This window comes from Bufo bufo, chromosome 3 (assembly GCF_905171765.1).
Source record: "Bufo bufo chromosome 3, aBufBuf1.1, whole genome shotgun sequence".
Taxonomy (NCBI): domain Eukaryota; kingdom Metazoa; phylum Chordata; class Amphibia; order Anura; family Bufonidae; genus Bufo; species Bufo bufo.
The window spans coordinates 201496110-201510163 of record NC_053391.1 but is presented as its reverse complement, the minus strand read 5'-3'; the positions used below and the strand labels follow the sequence as shown (position 1 = coordinate 201510163).

At 44.8% G+C, this 14054-nt stretch overlaps 1 pseudogene; it reads left to right on the top strand.

Moving 5' to 3' along the window:
* Positions 1-3992: 3992 nt before the first annotated feature.
* On the top strand, positions 3993-10540 carry LOC120993694 (annotated as a pseudogene).
* The last annotated feature ends 3514 nt before the right edge of the window (positions 10541-14054 follow it).

Genomic DNA, 14054 nt, shown 5'->3' with positions numbered 1-14054 from the left:
ATATAAAGTACAATATGTCATGAAAAAACAATTGTCAGAATTGCTTGGATATGTAGAAGTGTACTAAGGCTTAACACATAACATGACACATGTCAAATTTGAAAAATGAAGCTTCATCCTTAAGGCACAAATAGCTTCATCCTTAAGGGGTTGAAATCTCTGATGCAGGAGTTGGAAACCTGTTTGATTGACAATTTGACATTCCAGAATAGATATGGTGACATAGCCAAATATGGCACGTGCCATATATAAGACTGTCACTGCTGCATTCGAGTAAACACAGATCACAGATTATGACAGGATCAGCAGCACTGGAAATGGCAGAGAATCAAATGATTTTATCACTTATGGCCTTTCGTGAGCTTTTGAAATAGGTTAGTCAACCCCTTTAATCACAATATTCTAGCTTTTCACAAATAATTGTAACATTATTGCGTTTGTTAATCAGTTAGTAACTTTAACCCCCTCTCAGGGGCGGATTAAGTGCATGGTAGGCCCGGGGTTCTCTACTCAACTCGGGTCCCTCCCTCAATTTTAGTTTAGTTTTTTTTTTCTCTATGAAGAGGCTACGGTGCTTTGTGAGTGCCATAGTATCTTCCTAGGCCATATGACATCACATTCATTGTTCACGTGGCCTAGGTGCAGCTCAGTCCCATCCGAGTGATTGGGGCTAAGCTGCAATACCAAGCACAGTGCTATCAAATGGACAGCGCTGTGCTTGGTAGGGAGAAAAGAGGCTGCGACGCTCACTGGAACATCGCTGTCTCCTCAAACAGCTGATTGGCGGGGTGCCAGGAGTTGGATCCCGACCAATCTATGTAAAATATATAGAATTATGATAAAAAGAGACTTGGAGGAGAAGATGCGACGCAAGTCACAGTAATGAGCCAGCATTATATATAGGAGAATACAGCACCACATACCTCTTACATCCAGTGACATCTCCTGTCATGTAGATGTTCTCTTTCCTCTTCTCCTCCATTTGACCCAGACCACCATGACTAATTCTTTCAGCCGCATCTCGTCTCTACAGAGTTTGTTATACAGACACGTTAGATTTCTCATAATTGGGGTCATTTATTAAACTGGTATAAAGTAGAACTGTCCATAGCAACCAATCAGATTCCACCTTTCATTTTCCAAAGGAGCTGTCAAAAATGAAAGGTGGAATCTGTTTGCTATGGGCAACTAAGCCAGTTCTACTTCACACCAGTTTGATAAATTACACCAAATGTCCCTATAGTGTCTACAGCAATTATAATGTCCCCAGTAATAACATCCTATATTGTGCTCCAGGTAATAATGCCTGTATAGTGTCCAAAAAATATTGTCCCCTAATATGTCCCTGTAATAGAAATGCCCCTACATTTCCTCCCCAATACCAACATCCCCCACACTACCCCCATATAGTAGTTTGCCCCCACACAGTAATATCCCCCACACTGCCCCACAGTAGTAATTTTCCCCCACACTGCCCCCACAGTAGTCATTTTCCCCACACTGCCCCCACAGTAGTCATTTTCCCCACACTGCCCCCACAGTAGTCATTTTCCCCCACACTGCCCCCACAGTAGTAATTTCCCCCCACACTGCCCCCACAGTAGTAATCCCCCCATAGTAATTTGTCTCCACAATGTCCCCATATAGTAATTTGTCCCCACATAGTAGTTTGCCCCCGCTCTGACCCCCGTGTAGTAGTTTGCCCCCACACTGCCCCATGTAGTAGTTGGCTCCTCTTGTAGTAATTTGCCACCACTGTCCCTTCAGTAATATGTCCTCCTGTGCCCCCCAGAAATGTCCCCTAAAGTTGGCACACAAAAAAACTAAAAGCTAATACTTATCTGTGTGCCGGCACTCGCTCGCAGATAGTACAGGCCAGCATGAGGCAGGCATGCATATGTCACTGCGCCGGGATTTTACTACCGCATAGGCCTCAAGCCTACTAGGTAGGGAAGTGGGAACTATGTGCTCCCATGCCCCACCATAGTATGTGGGCGTTTGGGTCAGCGTTGGGCACCCCCGCGATACTGGGTCCAGGGCTGCTGATCTGAATGCCCATATTATAATCCACCATTGCCTCTCTTAACTTTCACCATCGTGGATGTCGAGTCTTTAAAGATGGACCTTGCTTAGAAGCTGAGTGGGCACCAAGGCAGGCAGCATTAACCAGTCACCAGCTAATATCTGCAGTGCTTTTGAGTGCCTGGGTGTGGATATTTGATGATGGAAGGGTTAGATTCAGAAGAATGATGATGGGGAATGAACAGAGAAGAGTTAGATTCGGGGATGTGATAGGCCACCCTAAAAAGATGTGTTTTTAGAGAGCATCTAAAACTGTGGATGTTATGAATTAACCTAATTGCTTGGGATTGGTCATTCCAGAGAACTGGTGCAGCTGGGGAGAAGTCTTGGAGACGGGAGTGAGAGGTTCGGATTACGGTGGATGTCAGTCATAAGTCATTAGCTGAACTGGTAGCACAGGTAGGATGGTAGAAGACAGAGATGAGAGAGGAGATGTAGGGGATGCAGCACTGTAGATAGCTTTGTGGGTGAGAATGAGCCGTTTAAATTGAATCCTGTATTGTATTGGCAACCAGTTCAATGACTGGCACAGGGTGGAGGCATCAGAGTAGCAGTTAGACAGATAGATGAGCCTGCTATATTCAGGATATATTGGAGAGGAAGGAGTTTAGTGAGGAAGAGACCAATTAATAGTTACCTTTATCGGAATAGGAATGGATCAGGGTCACAATGAAAGTTTTTTTTGTTTGCACAGTAAGAAAGGGGAGCTTCTAGAGATGTTTTTGAGATAGTGGGCATGCTGACTAGGTGTTATGGTAGTGCCACATACTGAGAGGGAGATATCAGGTTTAGGTATGCTAGCAGCTGGAAAAAAAACAAGTATTTCAGTTTTTGAGACATTCAGTTTCAGATAAAGAGAGGACTTGATGCTAGAGATAGCAGACAGACAGTCATTATTTTTTTGTGGTAAAGCAGGGGTAATGTCATAAGATGAAATGTATTGTTGGGTATTGTTAGCATAGAGTTGGTACTGAAAACCAAATCTACCGATAGTCTGTCCAATAGGGGGGGTGTAGAGAGAAAAGAGGAGAGGACCTAGGACTGAACTTTCAGGAACCCCAACAGTAAAAGGAAAAGAAGTAGGGCCAGTGAATAACAATCTGAAAGAGCTGCCAGAGATTGGAGCATGCTGTATAGGAGATGATGGTCTACAGTATTAAATGAGAGCGGAAACTAGATTGTAAGGGGTCAAGGAGAGAGTTAACAGAGAGATAGTGGATGAGGCAAGAGTATAGACCAAGCATTGCAGGAGTTTAGAGATAAAACGCAGATTGGAGACCAGTCTGTAGTTAATTGTGCAGGTTGGGTCAAGAGAAGGGTCCTCAAGTGGAAAAGTAACAAAACGGAGGTCAATGAAAAGAGAAATTAAATTAGTGCCTTCCACAATGATGACCCATATCAATTTGAAAAGGATTCCAGTTGGTACAAGCCACTCATAAAACATTCACACCACAGCACCATAAAAGCATCAATCAGGCACAGACTAGGACAAGGCCATTTGGAGCAGTTTGATTGCCATGAAAGCTAGGAGTCATATAAAGGCGCCCATGCCTACCCTAGCAAAGTTCCTATTGAGTACTGCCTAGGTACAGGCTCATAAGGAACACTGGTGCAGATTTTTTAATCTTAAAGATGGCATGAGCTTAGATTTATCACAGGAGCTCAGGCTATCTATAAGAGATAGATACTTTTCTCTGACTGTATACCAACTATTGGTTGGCTTATGTTGAGACAGATTGTTATGCCAGAATTGTGACGCAATTTTGGCACAAAATGGCGCTTCTTAGGACCAGCCCCCTTGGCAGTGAAACAACTCCCCTTTCCACTAAGTCCTGTCTCTTTCAAGCATGTTGGGAAAAAAGGATAGAAACCCTTCCCAATGTTTACATATTGGGAAGGGTTTCACAGCCATGGCAAGAAGAAGAGAGAGCACTGGCATTGAGGAGCAGCGGTGTCCGGAGCAGGTGAGGTAAGTGTTTTTTTTATTTTATTTGCTGTGAGCTGATCTGAGGCTGGGGGCTGATCTGAGGAAGGGGGCTCATCTGAGGCTGGGGGCTGATCTGAGGCTGAGCGCTCATCTGAGGCAGTGGGCTGATCTGAGGCAGTGGGCAGATCTGAGGTAGGGGGCTTATCTGTGACATGGGGCTGATCTGTGCAATGGGGAGATGATCTATGGCTTGTGGGCTGATCTGAGGCATTGGGGGGCTGATCTAAGGCATTGGGGGGCTGATCTGTGGCATGGGGGCTGATCTGAGGCATTGGGGGCTGATCTGAGGTCTGATTGGGGGTCATTCACAATGGGGTTTGAGCTGAGGTCTAAATGTGGGTCGGATCTGAGGTCTTATTGAGGGTCTTAATAACATTGGGGTCTGTTCTGAGGCCTAATTAAGGGTCTTATTAACATTGGGGGTCTGATTGGGGCTCTGATCTGAGGTCTGATTAATATTAAGGGTCTGATTGGTGGTCTGATCTGAGATCTAATGAAAAATATTTTTTTCCTATTGTCCTCCTCTAAAACTTAGTTGCGTTTTATGAAGTAAATAAAACTGTAATTTCGAACCCCAGAGTAAATGCTATAAAAACAAAGGGGCACATTTATTAAGACCGGCATATAAAAGGCCCTGCAGGCAGTGGTTCCGACGAAGTTATGAAGAGGTGCTGGCCTCTCCATAACTTTAGCACATACGGCGCCAGTTCTAAATGTAAGATAGCTTCCGAGCTGTCTTACATTTAGGCCATTTTCTACGCCTGATGTTGGCATAGAAAACGACCCATCCCTCTCCCCGCTCATGCCACGCCCACTTATTTAGACCTAGCATGAGTGGGGCAAAGTCGCAGATAGCAGCGCAGTTTGTGCCTGAAATACCCCTAATTTAGGCGTATTTCAGAATGATAAATGACCCCCCAAAGCCTGTGAAACAATGGCACAATTGCTTTTTTTCCAGGAGTTAAAAAGAAAATAACTGATAAAAGTGAGAAGTCAGTACTGAGGTCTGTGACATATGAAAAAAGATTACTCGTTTGTTCCAAACATCCTCCTTTATCTCTTGTGTCTTCCGCCCTGTTTAGCAGGCAAAATCCAAAACATGCTTAGAATTTCTTAATTTCTTATCATAGTGATCATGGAATAATTCAGGTCAGTTTTTACACATTTAAATAACTGAACAAATTTAAAAACATATTAAATAACTGGTCAACTATAAAAACTATCAATACAGCTTACACAGAAACATTGCACTGTATCTTTTAGTGGCTGAAAATTCCCATGCCTGTAGCCACTTCCTAAAATCCAGCAGAAGTATGATGGCCTAAGTGTCTTCTCGTGTTTTCCACTCCAGCAAACTTATGCTGCATTGCACGTAGCATGCAGCTTTGATGTGCCAGTATAGTACTCCATGCCAGAGTAAGCAGGAACAAACTCCCTCTGTGTCTGGAAACAGCTTTTTTTAGGTAATACAACTGCAATGGAAAAAGAGAGGAAGAACAAACGACGGTCTGGCATCGCTCACATCTGGCAACTATTGGGTGACATTCAGCTACTGCCTCCAACAGTTAATTTTGGGTATACAAATCTAGCCTGAATGTATTAGTATTCTAAACACTTTAAGGAAACTTACATAACACAAAAGAATAGATTTAACATTGCTAAAATGAGGACAGCTTTGAGAGAACAGGACTCGGAACACAGTTTTTTTTTTTATATATATATATATTATGAATGTGCTTCATTGTATAGAAGGCCTAGAAAACGTATCTTTTTAACCGGTATTGCTTGCCAAATCATCCTTCAAAATCTTAGCTGTGTAGATTATATAACTGCTAAGGAGTTCACATCTTTTCCACATTAACTTGCTTTATACTATGGGTATTGTATTCCATGTCATAACAATAGCAAAAAAAAACAACTAAAAATATACAATCCCAATTCCAAAATATGTGGGTTTTGTGTGGAATGTAAATAAATGCAAATATAACACAAATGCAATGATTTCAAAATCTCGTAAAACCATAACCAGGACTGTTGAGCAGCTAGAATTCTACATCAGGCAAGAATGGGAAAACAGTCCGCTCCTAAAACTCCAGCAATTGGCCTCCTGACTTCCCAGATGCTTACAGACTGTTGTTAAAAGAAGATGGGATACTACTAGAGATGAGCGAATTGAAGTTGACGAAGTGTAATTCGATCCTAATTTCAGGAAAAATTCAATTTGCACCGAATTCGAATTTCCTAAAATGGCTGCTGCACGTGTGAGGACATGGAGTAAGGAACTCTGATAAGGTGGGATCACCCATAATGCCATGCATGCAGCCAATCAGCAGCCAGCCCTGTGAGGTCACAGCCCTACAAATTGCCTCAGCCATCTTGGATTCTGCCATTTTACAGTGTACTTAGTCCAGGGAGAGACATCAGCAGGAGCTAGGGACAGTGCTAGAAAATACTTAATTGTGCTAAAAAAATGATTTACATGTTTAGGGAAAGATTATTCAAGGTGTAGGGAAAGGATAGGGAGGAATCATTCCACAGCATTTATGCTGAACAGGGTTCAGTAGGGGAGGTTACAGCCTGGGTAATAGGAACAATCCTATTACACCTTGCTGCACAGACCGGGGACCCAAATTGCCATTATACAGCTCTATAATAACAGCAAACCATTCTTGTTATTGGGGTGCAAGTGCTGTTTCATACAGCCAATAACAGGGTTTATTACAAGGAAATATTTCTATGTCTTATTTGCCCCTGTGCAGTACAGTTATATGTTCTAAAGCATTTTTGGCTTGTATTAGTGGGAAAAAAGGGCTTATTAGCTGTTGTGTGGTGAAGTGAGAAAATTACAGCCCTTTTTGTCGTGGATTAGTGGCAAAAGAAAAATATATTTGCCGCTCAGCAGTGCAGTTATATGTTCTAAAGCCTTTTGTGGCATGCATGAGTGGAAGAAAATAAGGGCCTATTTGCCGTTCAGCTGTGCAGTTATATGTTCCAAAGCCCTTTTTGTTTGTCGTGTAATAGTGGCAAAATAAATATATATTTGTCATTCAGCCCTTTTTGGCGTGTATTAGTGGCAAAAATATATATATATTTGCCATTCCTCGGATATGTTCTAAAGCCCTTTTTGGCGTGTATTAGTGAGGAAAAAGAAAAAGGGCTTATTAGTAGTGATGAGCGGCATAGGCAACATTCGTTTTCGCGATATTTCGCTGATTTCTTTGCATAATATTCGCAATAAATTTGCGAATTCTAGAATTCGTGATCTCCAGTCATTATTTTAGCCATTGCGCAAATCGGCACTAATGATGCGCATATTTGTTGCGCAATACATGCAACTTCACATTTTATAAGATCTGAGTAGATATTACTGATTGGTGCACTAAGTATTGTTGTGACATCACAGCACTATGTCTGTAGCATGTATGTATGGACAGCAGAGAAACAGTAATTCCTATCACACTACCTAACACCCTGCACTGGAACCCCTATGAACTACACTATATCACTATCTAACCTACACTGACTATCTCCCTCTAACTATCTTTATTTTATATATATATACAGTACAGACCAAAAGTTTGGACACACCTTCTCATTCAAAGAGTTTTCTTTATTTTCATGACTATGAAAATTGTAGATTCACACTGAAGGCATCAAAACTATGAATTAACACATGTGGAATTATATACATAACAAACAAGTGTGAAACAACTGAAAATATGTCATATTCTAGGTTCTTCAAAGTAGCCACCTTTTGCTTTGATTACTGCTTTGCACACTCTTGGCATTCTCTTGATGAGCTTCAAGAGGTAGTCCCCTGAAATTGTTTTCACTTCACAGGTGTGCCCTGTCAGGTTTAATAAGTGGGGTTTCTTGCCTTATAAATGGGGTTGGGACCATCAGTTGCGTTGAGAAGTCAGGTGTATACACAGCTGATAGTCCTACTGAATAGACTGTTAGAATTTGTATTATGGCAAGAAAAAAATTCTCAAAGTGCCGATATTCGCGATAAAAATTCGTGATTAGAATATTCGCGATCAACACTACTTATTAGCCGTTGTGTGGTGAAAAAATTACAGCCTCCTTTGGTGTGTATTAATGGCAAAAAATATATATTTGCCATTCAGCACGGAAGTTCCATTGTACTACAGCCATTTACAGGGTGTATTAATAGGAAGGATACGTACGTCCTATTAGCTGTTCTGCGCTGAATTGTGAATGTTATATTTATTTTTTGTGGTGTATTAATAGAAAAAAGAATATGGGAAAATTGATGGGTGATTGTAGACTTTTTTTCTGTATGAACCGAATTACGTAGATTAGCCATTCATTGGTGAATTTTTTTTGTGAAACAGCCTTTATGGGAAAAATTGATGTGTGATTGTAGACCTTCTTCTGTATGAACCGAATTATGTCGACTAGCCATTCAGTGGTGAAATTTGTTTGTGATACAGCATTTTTTGGTAAACTTGGTCGGTAGCTGTAACTATCGTCAAAGACAATATATGTCCTTTACGGTCCACTGGGTAAATGTGGTTCCTGCACAGCCACACCAGCAACTTGGCCAGGTGACATTGTGTCCGCCTCTACCTCCTCATCCTCCCCCATGTCCTCAGCCTCCACTGCAGGGACAATTCACAGTACTGCTCCAGCATTCCACATGTGCAGGGCACGGCGGTGTCATGCTGCTCTACACCTCGTTTGCCTGGGTGAACGGAGTCACACAGGGGAGAAACAGCTCTGTGTCCTTCATCAAGAAATCAAATTCTTTCTCCGTGACAACTCAAAATTAGAACCATGGTGACTGACAACGGGAAGAACATGGTGTAGGCGCTGTGTCATGGAGGGCTGAGCCATGCGCCCTGCATGGCACACATGTTCAATCTGGTTGTCAAGTGGTTCCTGAAGTTTTCCACCCATCTGCAAGACATCCTAAAAATGGGCAGGAAAATTTGCATGCACTTCAGCCACTTCAGTACATCGCAAAGCACATCCTCCTTAAGCTGCAGCGGCAGAACGGCATCCCCCAACATAGGCTGATATGCAACGTTTCCACCCATTGGAATTCCTTCCTCCATATGTTGGACCGACTATATGAATAGAGAAAGGCCATAGACGATTTCTTGATGATCCAAGCGGACAGGAGTACTCCCCTGTGTAACTTCGATGTCAGCCAATTTCAGCTCATGCGTGACACCTGCCGTTTTCTCAGGCCCTTTGAGGAGGCCACGTTATGTGTCAGTCGCCAGGACTACGGGATGAACAACATCATTCCACTGCTTCATGTCCTGGAACAGATGCTGGTAACTCTGGCTGGTCAGGGGACTGGAGACGTGGTGCCTAGAAAGATGGTGGCAGAGTTTGATACATTTGTCTGTCAAGATCTCTGTTTACAGTCAGTAAACGGAAACATCATTTATCGCAAGGATATGCAAATACCTACCGATGGGATGTTAACCCCCAGAAGTAGGTCATCGGCACGAAGGAGCAGTCATTTTCACAGCTCAAGGTATCCACCCTGAATCTTGACCTCTGCATGTTGACGGTCTGCATTGCGAAGCTTGTGTAAAAGAAAAATCTCGCACTGCACCCCCTTGGAGGAAACTCTTGATCTTGGCACAGGCTGCTTTGCTCCTTCAAAAACAATGGACTCTGTACAGTGTGACACCGATGTATAATTTCTCATACACCAGACTGAAAGAGTATTCCAAGCACCTGTCTGCCCACATAGCTGCCGAGAAGCAGAAGGGTCTTGTCATTGAAGTGGACTCAGAGCTGAACCTAAAAGCCAAATTTTCCTGTTTACCTGGACTCAAACGAAAGGACAGAGATCCACTGGCTGTGCTCATACAGATTTCTTCTAAGCTTCCACTCACCAAGGCAAGCACAGAGGACCGTATTGTGTGGACAGGTTGGTTCTGCGGGACGTACACAGAGGACGATCTATTGGAGGTGTTAACAGAGACATTTACTTGCCTCCCGCTCTTCCTGTATAACTGCTCCGAGGTGCTCACGGCTATCGTAGGAATGTGGTTCCAAAGAAACTTTGACTGTTGTTTCGGGAAGCTGGTGATCAGTTCTCAGGACCTTACGTGGCTAGCAGCGATGTTGAACAGGTATGACATGTCTGGATCAGTGTCGGCCACAGAGCTTGTTTTCTCTGTGCCCGTTGAACCTCGCATGGACATTTCTTATGCCATCCACGCAGAGGACTTCAAGACTTTATGGAATGATATTCATAAATCAAAGGATGAGGTCACGTTGGAGGAAGTGGACAATTTATTCCAATGTCTTTACTCGCAATTCTTCAGACACTTTATAATCCACTTATCAGCAACCCAGCTCATCAAGGTGACGGCATCTGTGGCATCAGCGCATTGTGAAAGAAAAGTGGTGTTCCTCAGTAAGGACTACGTAATCCGAGTGCTGGGATTCATCACGGAGCTGGCCATCAATAACATCCAGTATTGAACACATGGACGACTATCATCTCGGACCTTGTCCACAATGTTCAGGACCCCCCAGACGTCTTACATGTCTTAGACATGATCCCTGCAGTGCTTACTACCAGGGGCGGACTGACCGGTCGGGCATTTCGGACGTGGTCCAAGGGCCCGGCCAGGATAGGGACCCGCCGCAGCTGTGCTAAAGAGTTTTTTTTCACCGCCTATTTCGCGTCCCCTCGTCACGTGACCTATTCCTCCCAGAAGCCCATACATTACAGGCTTTTTCTAGTTGGAGGAGGCTAAAAGACCTTTCATGATGTCACGACCACGTGATCCTGCGTGGGCGGAGTCAGTCTCCTGGGCTGGCTGTTCAGCGTGAGGAGGTAAAGGACCTGTGATGATGTCAAGACCATGTGATCCTGTGTGGGAGGAGTCAGGCTCACAGGCTGTGCAACTGGAGAAGGTAAAGGACCTGTGATGCTGTCGCTACCCTGTGATGCTGTATGGGCGAAGTCAAGTGAGATTCCCTAGGTAAAGTCTGTGACCAGGGCCCCACCTATGTTGCAGATCTACAACTTTCAGAATTTCTTGGCCACCAAAGACTGCCAGGACATGCTGAGAGTTTTAGCAGCAGCCTCAGAGCCACAGGTTGGAAAATATTGGTCTACAGAATTATTTATATATCTTAAGGCCTCTTTCACACTTGCGTTGTCCGGATCCGGCGTGTACTCCATTTTCCGGAATTACACGCCGGATCCGGAAAAACGCAAGTGAACTGAAAGCATTTGAAGACGGATCCGTCTTCAAAATGCGTTCAGTGTTACTATGGCAGCCAGGACGCTATTAAAGTCCTGGTTGCCATAGTAGTAGTGGGGAGCGGGAGAGCAGTATACTTACCGTCCGTGCGGCTCCCGGGGCGCTCCAGAATGACGTCAGAGCGCCCCATGCGCATGGATGACGTGCCATGTGATCACGTCATCCATGCGCGTGGGGCGCCCTGACGTCACTCTGGAGCGCCCCAGGAGCCGCACGGACGGTAAGTATGCTGCTCCCCCGCTCCTCACTACACTTTACCATGGCTGCCAGGACTTTAGCGTCCCGGCAGCCATGGTAACCATTCCGAAAAAGCTAAACGTCGGATCCGGTAATGCGCCGAAACGACGTTTAGCTTAAGGCCGGATCCGGATCAATGCCTTTCAATGGGCATTAATTCCGGATCCGGCCTTGCGGCAAGTGTTCAGGATTTTTGGCCGGAGCAAAAAGCGCAGCATGCTGCGGTATTTTCTCCGGCCAAAAAATGTTCCGGTCCGGAACTGAAGACATCCTGATGCATCCTGAACGGATTTCTCTCCATTCAGAATGCATTAGGATAAAACTGAACGCAAGTGTGAAAGAGCAAGAAAAGAACGCAAGTGTGAAAGAGCCCTAACTTGAACAAGTTATAGTTCATTTGGCTTCATTTGTGTCATCCTCTAGGCTCAAACTTGCTTGTCTAAAATAAATATTTTCTTTCCTTCTTGGTCTATAGTTTCTGAGTTTCTTTGTGAATGTACACTACTTGAAATATATCAAATTCCCTTTTGTCCTCTTAGTGAAATTGGCACCTCCTAACCTCCAATGGCATCAGGGATCCAACAACTTTTATATTTTAAAGGGTTGTCAATTATCCTATTAGGGTATCCTAGATTGGTCCTAGAAGGGGCCTATGTTTTGTATGTTCATTAATTAGCACAACTGTGTGTGTCCTCCTGCCCCTTACCTCATCCTAGTGGTGGTCCCAGCCCTTCTGTACCTTGGTACCTCCATTACAGCACCTGTGTTACAGTGTGTCAGCCCACAGAGAGCCCTGCATACAACCTGCTGACTGTCTCCATCTAACATAAGCTTTTCCAGGGTGAGATCCACCTGAAGCTGCTCGGTTCTTTCTTTCAGCCAGATGTTCTCTGTGATTTCTGGGATCTGTCTACAGTACTCTGTGAGAGTCTGTCCCTGTGTGTCTCCCTGTGTGTGTGTGTGTGTCTCTCCCTGTGTGTGTGTCTGTGTCTCTCCGTGTGTGTCTGTGTCTCTCCGTGTGTGTGTGTCTGTGTCTCTCCCTGTGTGTGTGTGTCTCTCCGTGTGTGTGTCTCTCTGTGTGTGTGTCTGTGTCTCTCCGTGTGTGTGTCTGTGTCTCTCCGTGTGTGTGTGTGTCTGTGGCTCTCCGTGTGTGTGTGTGTGTCTGTGGCTCTCTGTGTGTGTGTGTGTGTGTCTGTGGCTCTCCGTGTGTGTGTGTCTGGGTCTCTCCGTGTGTGTGTGTCTGGGTCTCTCCGTGTGTGTGTGTCTGTGGCTCTCCGTGTGTGTGTGTCTGTGGCTCTCCGTGTGTGTGTGTGTCTGTGGCTCTCCGTGTGTGTGTGTGTGTATGTCTGTGTCTCTCCGTGTGTATGTGTGTCTGTGTCTCTCCGTGTGTGTGTGTGTCTGTGTCTCTCCGTGTGTGTGTGTGTCTGTGTCTCTCCGTGTGTCTGTCTGTGTCTCTCCATGTCTGTGTGTGTCTGTGGCTCTCCGTGTGTGTGTGTGTCTGTGGCTCTCCATGTGTGTGTGTGTCTGTGGCTCTCCGTGTGTGTGTGTGTCTGTGGCTCTCCATGTGTGTGTGTGTCTGTGTCTCTCCGTGTGTGTGTGTGTGTGTGTGTCTGTGGCTCTCCGTGTGTGTGTGTGTCTGTGGCTCTCCATGTGTGTGTGTGTCTGTGGTTCTCCGTGTGTGTGTGTCTGTCTGTGTCTCTCCGTGTGTGTGTCTGTCTGTGTCTCTCCATGTGTGTGTGTGTCTGTCTGTGTCTCTCCATGTGTGTGTGTGTGTGTGTGTGTCTGTGGCTCTCCGTGTGTGTGTGTGTCTGTGGCTCTCTGTCCCTGTGTGTCACCATCACCATGCCCACAGTGTTCCTATGTCTTGACGCAGATGCATCAAGACATTCTGTGCGGGGCAAGAAGAAAAGGAGGAGGCAGCGCCGCCAGCATGGAGTCCGTGGGAGAGACATAGGGAAGTGTGTTGAGCGAACTTGTGTTTTAAGTTCGGCATCTAAAGTTCGGGTTCGGATTATCAAAGTATCCCGTTATGGATTCTGCTACCACGGACCATAACGGAATTTAGAATCCATAACGGGATACTTTGATAACCTGAACCCGAACTTTAGACGCCGAACTTAAAACACAAGTTCGCTCAACACTAATAGGGAGGCACACTAAGGACGTAGGTAACACTACCACATTATCAGCACTAGTGTTATCTGTAGTTTTACATAGGACTGCAGGTAACACTACTACAATTTCTGTACTCAGATAGCCATCACTGTGTTATCTGTGGTGTTACATAGGACTGCAGGGGACATCTACTATATTTTCTGTACTCAGAGAATTATCACTGTATAGGGGGACCCACTGAGACTTTATCGCCCAAGGGCCCACATGAGCCTGAAGCCGACACAGTGCGATGTGGGTGGGGCTGTGTGTGGGTGTGGATTGAGGGTGGGCGGGGACACAGGGACCCCATAATCTCCTATTGCCCGGGGGCC